Source organism: Talpa occidentalis, unplaced genomic scaffold (genome assembly GCF_014898055.3).
Source record: "Talpa occidentalis isolate TD23 unplaced genomic scaffold, MPIMG_talOcc4v2.1 talOcc4.14, whole genome shotgun sequence".
NCBI classification, from domain to species: Eukaryota; Metazoa; Chordata; class Mammalia; order Eulipotyphla; family Talpidae; genus Talpa; species Talpa occidentalis.
Window position 1 is genome coordinate 11,761,012 of NW_023601433.1, and position 12,621 is coordinate 11,773,632.

The 12,621-nt window shown below is 42.4% G+C and overlaps 1 protein-coding gene across 4 annotated transcripts in view; it reads right to left on the reverse strand.

Annotated features, from left to right (window-relative positions):
- The window catches only part of CERS3 (ceramide synthase 3), a 100,063-nt gene extending 91,465 nt beyond the window's left edge, over positions 1 to 8,598 (reverse strand). For 2 of the 4 annotated variants that reach the window (XM_054694767.1, XM_037511446.2), the window contains exons 1-2: positions 8,481 to 8,598; positions 5,626 to 5,688 (exon numbers count right to left, since the gene is read on the reverse strand). The gene's annotated coding sequence lies outside the window, so the exon portion shown is untranslated. The remainder of the gene's footprint in view (positions 1 to 5,625; positions 5,689 to 8,480) is intronic. The other 2 variants (XM_037511447.2, XM_054694768.1) reach the window with 1 other exon arrangement.
- Between the last annotated feature and the right edge of the window lie 4,023 nt (positions 8,599 to 12,621).

Here is a 12,621-nt window from a genome sequence, read left to right on the forward strand (position 1 = left end):
GCACTTGCTCACTCAAGTCCTCCTGATCTGTTTTTCTCTTTACAGACTTTCCTTTTTTTACTAAGGGGCTCACACATCTTAAACTAATCTGACAGGGGCTGAACCTTCCAGCAGAGTGATCACTAAATGGGGCGGGTTCCGGTTTGGACCCTCATTGTAGTGAGCCTAGAGATGGCGCAGAATGGCTGTGTCCTCCCGACCCCAGAGAGCCCACTGCTCGCCCATCCTCCTCCAACTGCCACACGACTTACCTTCTGAATTAAAATGTATTTTCTTTATCATGTCTCTCACCCCTGTGGATAAAGCTCTACCCACCAACCCCTCGTCTGTCTAAGAGTCCTCAGCATGGGAGACAGTCTGGTTGCAACTTCCTCCTTCAGAATCTCCTACTTCCACAGCTTTCCAAGCAAACAAACAGGCAGCGTCCACGCCTTTTCATGGGCTGCTTTCTGCCTCTCTGGCTGGCAGAAGTCTAGCTCCCCTGCCAAGTCCTCCATATACCTACAGGCATAAACACAAGCCTTCCGAGTTTGGTGCCTATACCTACATTACGTATTACAACACTTACACCATTATTATGACTTAATTTGCTTCCCCAGTAAAATGGGGAGCCCTTCTGGGACATGCCTTGACATTTTACAGCCCTGGAACTTAACAGAAAGCCTAGCTGCTCAATACCTGTCAAACAATTAACACTCAAAAACGTGAATATCCACTCATTTACACTCCAGGGTCTTTTGGAAGAAAGATTTCTCCTGAACTCTATTCTGGACTCTCTTTCTCAGCATTAAACAAGCCAAAATGAGCATTGTAGAACCACAGTTTTTGTTTTAGTCATTTGTAAATTAAATATATGTCCTCTCATGATGAAACAAATTGTGCAAAGCAAATATGAACTATTTATATATAGCACAATACCTCCTCTGTCATCTAAAGAATCCCATTATCATCTGGGACATATCTTAAGTCGCTGTCAAAGTATATAATTCCTTCTTTTTCAGGGACAGAGGTAAAAACCAACCTGTTGCACAATCTACACAATGAGAACAAGAGTTAGAGAGATGGGCGGAAGGAAACTGCAGATTTGCTGGCTGTGACTGGGGAGCTGTGTGTCCAGAGGCAAGCCCTGTGTGTCTGTGCTCAGCTCTGAGGAAGGCAAATAAATACAAATACAGTTCTTTCGAGAAGTCCAAAAGTAATTGCCCCCTTTTTCTTTTTCTCGCTTTTGCCTCATCATAAATTTATTAGTTCACTGCTAACAGAAAAGAGAGAGCCCTGGGAAGCTTTATAGAGCCAGGTGAGTGTGTGGGTGTCATTTCGTCTAGGCAATACTTAACTGTTTTATTTTATGAGAAAGCTTTAGCACTGAGTTAAAACATTAAATCAGGCTTATACTTTCAATTCTCGTTATTAGATATTAAGTCATGTATTAATATCTTAATGATTCACTGCATTTAAAAAAGTGAACCTCACACCTCTGACAATGAAAGGGAGGCAATTAAGCTTGATATTAGACTTGCCTGGGGAGGGGGCCCACTGCAAAACTGGAGTGAATTTTTACACACAGCCAGAGCTTGTTACTAAGCGTTACTAAAGTGAGTAAGTGTATAAAGTGCCTAGTGAGCATGTTTCAGAAGGGGGAGGGGGGGTAAAGGTGGTGTGGCCTCCAGGCAACCCCAACAGAGCTCTGGGAAGGCCACTGAGGAACTCAGAAGAGCAAAACTGAATAAGAAGGACAGCAGAAAGAGGACTCTGGGCCCCATCAGGAAAAAGAGAATTAGATATTTTGCTCATAGTTCTGAAAGTCAGGGGCTAAGGGCCCACAGGGTGAATGGCCAGGGAGGAAGGCAAGGGAGGTTCCTGCCCAGATTCCATGCTGCCTGTTCAATTTTGAACCAATTCTTAACCTAGTTTTCTAGAAAAGGAAATGTGACTATGAATGGAATTGACCTATTTTTTCCTCACCGGAGACAATCCCTTCCAAGAAACTGAAAGAATACAGTTTCAGTCATAACCAGTCCAATTTTCTGAGCTATTACTGTCAACAAACTCTGTTTTTTTTGTAATGTTTCATTGCCTCATTTTCAGATTTCCCAAATCAAAAATTTGCTCCCAGATTGAAATGTTAAGTCAAAATGCTACCACAACTGTTCTCTCTAAATAGCATATAGAAAAACTCGTGTGGGATGTAATGGCACAAACAAAGCCATCATAAATACCGACACCAACTGCCTGAAGATGACATCCTTTTGACATAAAAGAGCTCCCCCCTCCATCTGAACCCCCACTCTGGATTACAGATTACAGGGCCTGCATTGAGTCTCCTTACCCCCACCCACTTAGGTCCCACACTTTCCCTGACCCAGTGTTGCAATTTTCCCTGGCAGATAATTTGAGAGGCCACTTTGTGGGAAACAGAGAAAACTAAATCATCAGGACTAAAGGTTCTCAGGCACTTCCACTTGGGTGCCCTCCCTCCCTCCCCCAAAGCTCAATCCCCTGTCCTACTTTACATTCCCCAAGTCACCTGTCACCAGTGACCATCAACCTCACCCCCTTACTTCTTTACTTGTCTATTGTCTGTCTCATCAGAATGTCAGTCCCACGGGGACTGGGATTTCTATCTGCCTTACTGGTTGCTGAGTCCTCAGGGTTTGAATAATTCTCGCACATTTAGTTACTTAGTAATTTAGGACTGTGTCTTCATCTTCACCACCACATTATCTTTCAAAGGTAACTCACTGGGCTTTCTCAAAACTTAAAGTTGGTACTGCGCGCAGGAGGGTGGCCAAAGTATTTGAAGAAAAGGACTTCTGAGACCCCTCTGGCACATGCTCTGGGACAGCAGTGGAAGCGCATGCTCTCCAGGCCACCCCATCTGTCCTGTGAGCTGGCTCTCAGCAGCATCCCAGGTCACCGCCCCCACAGAGGGAGGCAGGCCCCTGGACACAGGTGAGGGCACACCTCTTCTAGCTCCTCTTGCAAAACCTCAGTGTACTCCGTGTTCACAATGTGATTGCATTCCTGTCGCCTGTTGAATTCTAAACCAATCCTTAACCTAATTTTCTAGAGAAGGAAATGTAAATAAGAATGAAATTGACCGTTTTTCCTCACTGGAGAATCCAGACACACCACTTAACCTCTCATTCCTTCAGGGGATGGGGGGCGGTGAGGGGAGGCCCTCAAGTGCAAAATGAGGAAAATGAGAGCAATAAGGCAAAACATGTGAAATGAATCAATATATATATATTGAATATATATATATATATATATTCAATATATAAATGAATCAATCAATATATATATATATCTTTATATATATATATATCAATATATACTTATATATATATATATATATATATATATAAGCACTTAGGACAGTGTGTGGTACATAGTAAGCAGGCCGTGAAAGTTAGCTATGAACATAATTATAATAACAGCTGTACTTTTATCATCAATATATTTGTTCTATAGGCTTAATTCCAGTTACTTTGTAAAAGACTTTATTTCACGCATGTAGACTTCACTCCCCTAAGTAAATCTTGAGCACAAAGAGCACATCTTGGGTTAAGTCCCCACGCAATACCCATCACCGTCCTCTGAACTCCGTGTTTACTCATTAAACCATTCAACAAGTATTTACTGGGTTCGGTCTATGTTCCAGGCACACCATGTCTTTCAAGGACTCAGGGTCTCATAAAGCCTCACTGCCATACCTGAGGCAGACACACAAACAGATGAACATAGGCGCTCACAGACTTGCTTACACAGCTTCGGAGGGGCATGTAGTGCATGCTCAGATGCTCTCCTGGGTACTCATGGGGACCAGAAGGGAGAGAGGCTCTCAAACATTTACTGTTTCATGTCCCACATCCATACAAGCATAAACCATGGATTTTTAATGTGGGGCTAAGGCTACAAAATAGGGCATCAGGATACAGACAGAGTGGGCCAAGTTCTCATTCCCCAAAATAACCAACATGGTTGTCTTGTTCTGAGAAGGGAGAACTTGAGGGTGCTGGCCTCTAGGCACACATTCAGTGTACTCTGAATGGATGAATTATACTAGCACTACATAGGAAAGAAGTAAGAGGAAGATGAGTGTCTGAGTAGATGAGTGTAGATGAGTGTCTACAAATCTAGGCTGTCGATAATCATGTTATAGGTAACAAGAAAATGAGGAAACAAAAGGACCGTTGCATTCTGTGCCAGGTGCTTGAAATGCAAAGATGGAGACCATGGCCTTGACTTCAGGGAGGTTATCCATCTTTTCCATCTTACCTATTCTCCCTCCCAGCCCATAACCTAATGGCACCTGCCAACAAAGAAGTGGGACAAGAACTGCTTAGGAGATGAGAGACCCTCCCAAATGGGCACCTCTTTGTGAATTCTTAGGCAGGAGTTTTTTAAAAGTACTATGAGCAACGTTCTTGATGTCAGCCAACTAAGACTCATTCCCAAGGACAAGACACTTGTCCTTCTATCTTCTTATTAACAATATCTGGGCCTCCCTGGTGCACAAGAGGTTGAGCCCAGCACTGTGAAGCTATCCCCAGCCTCTGCAGCTCAAGTTCAATCCCTGGCCGGCCAGGGAACAACCCACACAGCGTAGCAGACCTCTCCTGTCTCCGCACTGCTCCCCTCAGCAGTGTATTTCAGTCAGTCTGCCTGTTCTGTTCCCCACTCTGTCTCTGGTGAATCCTCTCACCTCCCGCACTTCTGGCCTGTATCCCAGTTCTTCTATGCATAAATAAATAAATCTTAAAAACAAAAAAAACAATATCTGGCTGCTCTTTAGAATACTAGAAACCCAGGCTGGGCTTGAGGCTGAGAATGAACGTGAGTGAAGTTGTTGGAAGGCTTGGTGGCTCTTTAGTCATATCAGAACACTGCAGGCCCAGTTCTAAACCAAATGCTTTTCCCCTCACCTGTGCCACCAAAGCGTCCAGGGGGACCAGTACTTCCTGTTGTGACCAAAAGGGGTTTTGGGGGGATGTGTTTCCTGTCCTTTTCCGGTCCCTGAGGTAGAGCTGCCCTCTTGCTTGCTACTTCTAAGTAATCTCAAACCAAAGCTCTCATCAAATTATTTTCTTGTTCTCTGTGGCTTCTTAGTGCTGGTTACACTAAATCTAATCTTCAATAATGGTCTATTTTCTACTCCTCCCCACCCTTTGGGATAAATCAGGGACGAGGTGCCCTCTGATCTGTCCTTACGCCCCACCTGTGATCCCTCCTTATCCAAACCCTACCCATTTGACCTCTCAAATCCACCTGAATCCACCTTTTCTTCCACTTAAATCTTGACACTTATTATGTAAATCATGCCAGAAGGACCATTTTATATGCTGCCCCATTCTTTAATACCACAGCACAAAATACTTGTGTGATACAACTTGATCCGTGTGTGTGTGTGCATGTATGTATGTGTGAACGTCTGTCTGTGGCTTGTCTCCATTAGGCTGCATTCATCCTGGAGTGAGCCAGATCTCACGCCAGAAACACTACCCAGTTCCTAGAGGCTCTCAATAAATAATGGAGACTCTCAAAAAATACTAAAGACCCTCAATAAATATTAATTTAGGGTCTGATAATATTCTCTCCCCCTAAGTTTTAAGCTTTATGTACCTTCTGCTGCTGCTCTTCCTCCTTCCATGGTCTTTTCATTCCTTCAACAATTATTTATTGAGCCTGGAAATAGGGAAATCACAGTGAACAAGGCAACTATGGTCCTGCTTCTAGCTGCTTAAGAGTGTTGAGCTCTGACTGGAAAATTCGAGCACATTTCTGGCAGCCATTTGCTCTCACTCTGTGGGAGACTATCAATAGGACAACAGAGCTGAACACTAAGTGCCAGAAAGAGTGGGGCTCTGGCACTTTGGAAGACACCGAGGGATATGAGCAAACTACCACATACCAAGTTGATTATAAAGCATCTCTCACTGGCTTCTACTGACACCTCAAATGAGAAAGAATAATTTTTTTTAACCTCCCTTGCATTAGGTTGATTTTGAATTAGAAATTCAGATGTCATATAATTTGTTTTACTGTTTGGCACTGTTTGAAAGCATAGGACAGAATGATTGCTATTCACTTATCCCTTTTCAAAAAGATGTCTTACAGAGTTCCTGAAATAAACCTGTGAAATACTAGTTTCTCATAAAAGAAGGCCAGTATAAAAATTGAGCTAATACTATGTCTCACAGAATGTTTAGATAAGTAATTTATAATTATAACATTCATTTACTCAAACATTTATGGAACTCCTATCCTAACAGTTACAACACCAGTAAGTATGGTCAAATTAAAAATAGTTTGCTTGATTATGTTAAACTGTCTTCAAGGCCCATTTGCAAAACAGAACATTCGCCATTTATAATTAAGTGCCCCACCTAAACATTAGATGATAAATTGCCAACAAACGTACTCCAAACCTTTAGTTAGGTAAATCCTTAGTATCAAACCATCAATCAACAAACAAATACAAACACAAAATGTGAAAATAATTATTACAATAAGCATCAAGGATTTCACATTTTAGTTTTATATTTTAAAAATCTTTTATCAAAACTGAAAAGAAATTCATCTCACTGTTAAGAACAAGATCCCATAGTCTCAGGAATGCTCTATGTCAAGGTTCTAAGCTTTTGAAGGGAGTAACATAACAAGTGGAACAGACCAGAAAACTCATGGACTGTTAAACTTCATGACTGGGGTTCAGTAGGGACAATGCTGAGGCAAAGATCCTCAAGGATCCACATGACAACAGTTGAAATTACCTATAAAACATGCGTACTTTCACAGTAACATTGACTGGCTCATGGCTTCCTTAATTGGAAACCAACAAAGTGACTGATCTCATGCATTGGAGCAATTCTGCATTCCATTCCTTACAAGTCAACAATGATCTATACTGTGATAGATCAGATACCCAAACACATGCCATTCTAATACCAAGTAAAGTAAATGTAAAGCAGGAACTAATTAGAGCCGAAATGCCCTCTGACTCTTCCAATTACATTAATAATTAATATCAAGACAGGTTATTACTACTGTGAGGGTAATTTCTGTATTTATAACATATTTGTTCTGGTCTAAACCAGTCACTTAAATTTTAATGTGATCTGGAATAATGACCTTTTACATCATGACCTAATACATATACCAACAACTATACATATCTAAAACCAAAGTTTCACAAAGCTAGAGTTAAACTCTTTGTACTGTAGTCTATAGCCTAGTCTAGTCTAACCTAGTCTCTGAACAATGCTGGTCGGTACCTACTCAACTAACCCATTAAAGGATGATGATGCATAGTTCAAACTGTCCAATTCAGCCTAACTGGACAGCCTTACCCTTTCTACAAGTCCACATGGTACTTAAGACTTTTTTCCTCATTCCAATTGATTTAAAGACATTTTCTAATGAGATCAAAGAAAAAAATGGGGTAAACATCAAATATCAGAGGGTGATGGCCTCTAATCTAGGACTACAAGCAAGTGGGAGGGTGACTTTCTCACTGTGAGGTCCCAGCACCTAGAACCATAGGTTCCAAATATATCCTGGCCCCATGATAAATTTTGTTGAATTGTAGAGTAAATATAGGGTATTTTTTGGTACTTGTTTAAAATCATGCCATTGGGTCAATAACTTTCACCAGAGGGAACAAAAGCCCACTCAATAGGGCTTTGAGGCGAGGGGTTCAAAGGCTATCCTGACTAGTGGACTCATATTTAGACCTTTCAGTCCACTTTTGGATAGTCTCCAGAGCTCCTTGTGAATCTCCTCCCAAATCTGGGCTAAATCTTTATTCACCAGGGTAGAGCTTTTGTCCAAAGAAGATGGAGCCAAACGAGCAACTGTCCTTTCAATGTGCATCACAGTAACCCACAAAGGCACAAGCAGAGATAAAAACCCCTGGGGAGAGGAGCTCTGGGACCCGCCTTAAGGAGTTTGCAGAACCATGTATGCAGTGGGCTGGAGAGACTGGCAGCGACTCCTGCTGAAACACGGCCTTGGTCTCGTGGGGCTGGGGCCTGGGACATGGCCTGCTGCAGGCGGGGGTCCAGGCCAAGGCCTGCTGGGGCCGGGCCTGAGGGCAGGGCCTGAGGACGGGGGGCCTGAGGGGGGGCCTGAGGATGTGGGGGAGTCCTGAGGGCAGGGCCTGAGGACTGGGGGCCTGAGGGCAGGGCCCTGAGGACTGGGGGCCTGAGGGCAGGGCCTGAGGAGGGGGGGAGCCTGAGGGTAGGGCCTGAGGATGGGGGGGGGTCCTGAGGGCAAGGCCTGAGGACGGGGGGCCTGAGGGTAGGGCCTGAGGATGGGGGGTGGTCCTGAGGGCAAGGCCTGAGGACGGGGGCCCTGAGGGCAGGGCCTGAGGATGTGGGGGGTCCTGAGGGCAGGGCCTGAGGATGCGGCCCGCGCGGGAACGAGGCCCTGCCAGGGGGATGTGCGGGCACCTCTTCTGGCCTGTGAGATCCACCTACCGGCTCACCGCTCAGCTCCGGCCACAAGGTCTCACTCAGAACAGCACCCCTCGCCCGCACCTGTCTCCTCTTGGCGTCCGTCCTGCAGCGCAGGTTCCAGCCCACCACGACTCGGCCAGGCGGTCAGCGCGGCAGTGCATCCTGGGATCGGGTCCCTCGAGGCCAGGCGCGCGGGCCGCCTGGGGGGGCGGAGGGAGCCCCAACAGACCACGACACCGCCCGGGAATGCCAACAGCCTCCTCTGCGTGGCAGGTAATTTACCTGGGCTACCTTGGCACGAAACGAGCTAAAAAAAACAAAAACAAAAACAAAAGAAGAAAAAAAAAAAAACTTGCCCAAGCTACAGAACACAACCGTGATTGGAATCTGAATTTTTTATGAATCCAAACCTCCTTCCCGCTGCTCCACACGACAACCTCTCCAAAGGTAAATGACATTGCAGCCGGCATACAGTCTGTTCACACCATCCAGGGTTAGGGAGACGAAGAGGAAAGCTGTTCTAAAATAATTGCAAAAACCTAGGTCTGTAGCCATTTTTTTTTTAAATAGAAGGTTGCATTAATAGCGCTCAAGAGTGGATAGATAAAACGAGGCAATGGAAAAAAATCCTCTACAATAGAATATTGTAGAATATTTGAATAAAATATAAAGCTATGAAAATCATTGATAGAAGATAGTATAGTAAGGAAAAGAGCCCCGGATTTAAACTCGTGACTCTTCCACTGAAATGGGTGAGCTCTGGCTTTTAAATGCTTTTTGTAACATTTAAAATGCTAGTTTCCTCCAGTGTGAAAGGAGAATAGCATTTCTTCCTTGCAGGTTGTCCTGCGAATTAAATGATATAATATCTGGAAAGTTTTAAACCAAATATCTGGTAAAAATTAAATTTGCTATTTGGGTGCTCAAAAATATTTAGAAAGTTTTAGGATTTTTGTTCTCTTTTTGTGAAGAATGCTGTTGGGATTTTGATAGGGATTGCATTGAGTCTGTATATTGTTTTAGGTAAAGTGGCTGTTTTAACAATGTTAATTCTTCCAATCCATGCATATGAAATATCTCAAAGTAAGAACTAAAACTACAGAATGCATAATGAAAGCACAATGATAAACCCCTCAACACTGACCTTACAGATGACTTTGGGCATTTGACCCCAATACTAAGAAAAACAAAAGTGAAAATAAACAAATGGGACTATGTCAAACTAAGAAGCTTCAGCACAATGAAAGAAGCTATCACCAAAATGAAAGCACCCCGCTGAATAGGAGAGGATATCTGCAAATCGCAAATCTGGCAAGGGTTTAATATCTAAAAGAATGGAAGAACTCATGTAACTCGACAACAAAAAAGAACAGATTAGAAAATGTGCAAAGGACCTGAATAGACATTTCACCAAAGAAGACACGCAGATGGCCAACAGACACATGAAGAAAAGTGTATCATCACTTATTATGAGGAAATTGTACAAATCAAAACCACAATTAGATTTCACCTCACGCCTATTAGAATGGCTACTAGCAAAAGAAGAAATAACCAAATGTTGGTGAAGATGTGGAATAAAGAGAACCTTTATACTCGGTTGGTGGGAATATATACTGGTACAGTCCTTAGAGAAAACAGTATGATATGTCTTCAAACAGTTAAGAATAGAAATACCATCTCATCCAGATGTCCCACCTCCAGGAGTTTATCCAAAGCATGTGAAAATGCTAATTTGAAAAGATACATCTATTCCTGTTTTCAGTGTAGCATTATTTACAATAACTAAGATATGGAAGCAATCTAAGTGCCCAATGATAGATAATGGATAAAGAAATGTGAGGTTATCTGTCATCTAATCTATCAATCTACTGACCTATCCAATGGAAAACTACTCAGCTATAAAAAGGATGAAATTCTGTCATTTGTGACAATATGATATACCTTGAGGGTATTGTGTTAAATGAAATGTCAGATGAAGAAACACAAATACTGTATGATTTCACTCATGTATGGAATATAAAAAGAAAGCAAATGAACATTGGGCCTCCCTGGTGGTGCAGGGGTTAAGCACAGCACTGTGAAGCTACCCACAGCCTCTGCAGCATGATTTCCATCCCCAGCTGGCCAGGGAGCAGCCCACATGGCGCAGCAGACCTCTCCTGTCTCCCTGCGCTCCCCTCAGCAGTGTGTTTCAGTCAGTCTGCCTGCTCTGTTCCCTACTCTGTCTCTGGTGAATCCTCTCACGACACTCCCTCACCACTCCCCCCAAACCCCCTGCACCTCTGGCCTATATCCCAGTTCTTGTATGCATAAATAAATTAATCTTTAAAAAAAATACTTCTTAAAAAAAAAAAAAAGGAGGGCCTCCCCTCGTGGCACAGCGGTTGAGCACTGGGCTGCGAAGCTGCCCGCAGCCTCTGCAGCCCCGGTAATAAACAAACAAAATAGATACAGAGAACAGATTGGTAGTTACCAGAGGTAGAAGGAGGTTGAACATGAACTAAATTCTGCACATTATGGAGTCTACATTTGTGGCTTCAAACTTGGCTCTGATAACTAGAAAAAAGAGTTTTTCAAACATATTTTTAAGAAACATAAAAGATAGTAATTCATATAGCTAAATAAGAAGGTTTGTTTTCCAAGTAATTGCAAGACAAATACAAATTACTAACAAACCACATTCAACTCAAAAGAAAACAAATGCCAATAAAGAATAAATTATAAAGTCACTATATAATTTGTCACAAAAACAATTTAACAGGTTAAAAGTATATATGCTATACTTTAGTAAAAAGGAATGAGGCAAAAACTCTTCAACTGTGTTTATAACATAAAATCCATTTATTTACTATCTGCTTTATACATGATCAGACCAAAGAAATCATTCCCAAAGATTTAGATTAAGTGTCTCATAACATATCAGTTGTGGGACCTCAAACTCTGGCCTTGCAGGATAGTCCTACCCAATGCACTTTTCCTTAGATATGACAGCATGTTGTGCTCTTTTCACCAGCTGGTTTACAACTCAAGTAGCACAACTAGGGTGGACAATACAGACTGCATACAGGTCCAACATTATCTGTCCCACATAACCCTATTCCCAAAGGCATGCTGCTGTGTTTGTGTGTTTGGTGCCCCACAGTTAAGTATGTCACCATTGACCTATAACAGTGGGTATCTCACCATTGACCTATAACATCTTCCTTGGAGATGAGCCTGCCATCCTCCACAACACACTATTAAAGAACATTGTAGAAGCATTGTTTACTTTTTACATTTCTGTTAAAGGAAATGCTTCTGATGGAAACTATGAACAGCTTCTCCCTCATTGTCAATCCAGGGAGTGCAGAGTGCTATTCAAGATCCATTTCTTTTTTTTTTTTTTTAAAGATTTTTAAAAATTTATTTATGCATACAAGAGCTGAGGTACAAGCCAGAGGTGCAGAGATGGGAAAGGTGGGGTGAGAGGGCTCACCAGAGACAGAGTAGAGAACAGAACAGGCAGATTGACTGAAATACACTGCTGAGGAGAGCAGGGGGCATGACAGGAGAGGTCTGCTGTGCCATGTTGGTTTCTCTCTGGTTGGCAGGGGATCCAACTCGTGCTGCAGAGGCTGGGGATTGCTTCATAATGCTGTGTTTAACCTCTTGCACCACCAGGGATGCCCTCAAGATTCATTTCAAAATCCCCATCTGAAGGTGTGCTGATGTGTTCTTCTTTTGCCCATAGAGACATTTCAAAGAATCAGGCTATTTATGATTACTCCCAAATGTTACTGATTCCACTATTAATTTGTAATAAAACTCTTCCATATTATGCAAAAGCTGCTACCAGTTAATTTTATTTTTCATTTCACTATTCATTTTCTCCTCCACATAATCATCAAATTATTCATTATGCATATTGAGGCACACGATTAATAGAGGACATAATCCAGCAAAGAATGCTCCAGGACACAAAAATTATTTACTTGTCAACCAACTAGCAAGAGAAACTTTTCTCTTTACAATGGATAAGAAGAGCAGACTCAGAAAAAAAAAAATCTCCAAATATTATTTGTAGGCAATTTGACAATTTGCAAACTCCAGCCTATTTTCTGCTGGTAACTACTACTACACTTTTATGGCTTACAGAAATGAACAAACAAAAATACTCAGCAAT